We start from the raw sequence: 1,636 nt of genomic DNA, 5'->3' as shown, positions 1-1,636 counted from the left end.
GGGTCAGGTGGTGGTGTGATGGGGGAGGGGTGCCCAGGTCAGATGGTTTCATGCAATGGGGGAGGGGTACCCAGGTCAGGTGGTGTCGTGTGATGGGGGGGGCTGCCCATTTCAGGTGGTGTCGTGTTGGAGACAGGTGCCCTGTTGGGTTAATGTCATGTGATGGGTAGGGGGGGAGTGCCTGAGTCAGGTAGTGTCACATGACGTGGGGACAGCTGTGGTGTAACACAAACCTACAGAGGAGGGTTGGATTTTACTCAGGTTTCCAGACACAGGCATAGCCCAGTCAGTCCCAGGGATCTTCACATACCATTATTAATTTTTTTCCTAAAGTAAGATGCGATTTCTTGTATGAACATTGTGTTCAGTGTCTTGAATTTTTAGCTCATTAAAAAGATGCCTTTATGAAAAATTGAAATCCAAGTTAGTATAACTTCTCATGAGTGATTTACATAAGATCTGTTCTCTTTGGATACATGCAAGTATTATTATGAAGTGTTAATATGCATGACTCTTTTTAATCCAAGCAGAGTCTGTCTTTTCCTTACCTGAGATTCTTCTCTTCTCAGAGACCGTGTCCGCTGCTGTGCTGGGGAAACCATGATTAGCACTGCTTGGGAGACCCAGCTTGGCCTTTCACAAGCTGTTCTCTTCTTGAGTCTTATTGTTGCACATGGAGAGAAGTGAAAGATTCCCTGGCTACGTCTCTGATCAGTCAGGGTTGCTCTAGCAAATCCTGTCAACTATGCCATCGTACAAACCAGTCCAGGGAGACTAAGATCCCACTTCTGATGCCACATTGTGTGGTGAATAAGTCCCACTCCACATGCCGGTGCATCCTGAGGAAATCTCAACTTCCTTCCCTATTCAGTTCATACCCAGCTGTGCATGCAGCCCTTCTGTCTCTCATCCCCATTCACCCAGGGCTAGGTCAGTGGATACCAGTCACAAGCTGAGGAGTCCACATGACCCCTCCCCGCCACTTCAGATTAACCCATCGCCATTGAGTCAATTCCAACTCATAGCAACCTGATAGGACAGAGTAGAACTGCCACTTAGGGTTTCCAGGGAGCGGCTGGTGGATTCAAACTGCCGACCTTTTGGTTAGCAGCTAAGCTCTTAACCACCGCGCCACCAGGGCTCCCACTTCAGACTCCCATTAAAAAAAAAAACCCATTGCCATCCAGTTGATTCTGACTCATAGTGACCCTATAATGGCCCTATAGGACAGAGTAGAACTGCCCCATAGGGTTTCCAAGGAGCACCTGGTGCATTCGAACTGCTAACCTTTTGGTTAGCAGCCATAGCTCTTAAGTACTACACTAGCAGGGTTTCCGCAATTCAGACTAGCCAGCCCCAAATTTGGGGTTTTCCTCTACCCCCTCAGGGTACTAGCCACAAGCCCAGGAGTCCACATAACTCCCTCCACTTCAGACTAGCCAGCCCCCGCTACTCCTTTGGGTCCTGTATTTCACCGGAAGGACTCAGTGCCCATGGGAAATACCATGCCCGAGATAACAGCTTTAATATAACAGAAAGAGATACAGAGATGCACAGGGCAAGGTTCAAGAGGGGTCCCAGCGTGGAGCTTCCATGTCCAAGGGAACGCGCTACCCTCCCAAGAACAGATAGTCCC

At 49.0% G+C, this 1,636-nt stretch overlaps 1 protein-coding gene across 1 annotated transcript in view; it reads left to right on the top strand.

The window, feature by feature from the left end:
* PRMT2 (protein arginine methyltransferase 2) overlaps window positions 1–1,636 on the top strand; it is a 16,106-nt gene that overhangs the window by 9,349 nt on the left and 5,121 nt on the right. The window lies entirely within an intron of this gene.

This window comes from Trichechus manatus, unplaced genomic scaffold, assembly GCF_000243295.1.
Source record: "Trichechus manatus latirostris isolate Lorelei unplaced genomic scaffold, TriManLat1.0 scaffold00128, whole genome shotgun sequence".
Classification (NCBI taxonomy): Eukaryota; Metazoa; Chordata; class Mammalia; order Sirenia; family Trichechidae; genus Trichechus; species Trichechus manatus.
This window is presented reverse-complemented; position numbering and strand designations above follow the sequence as displayed.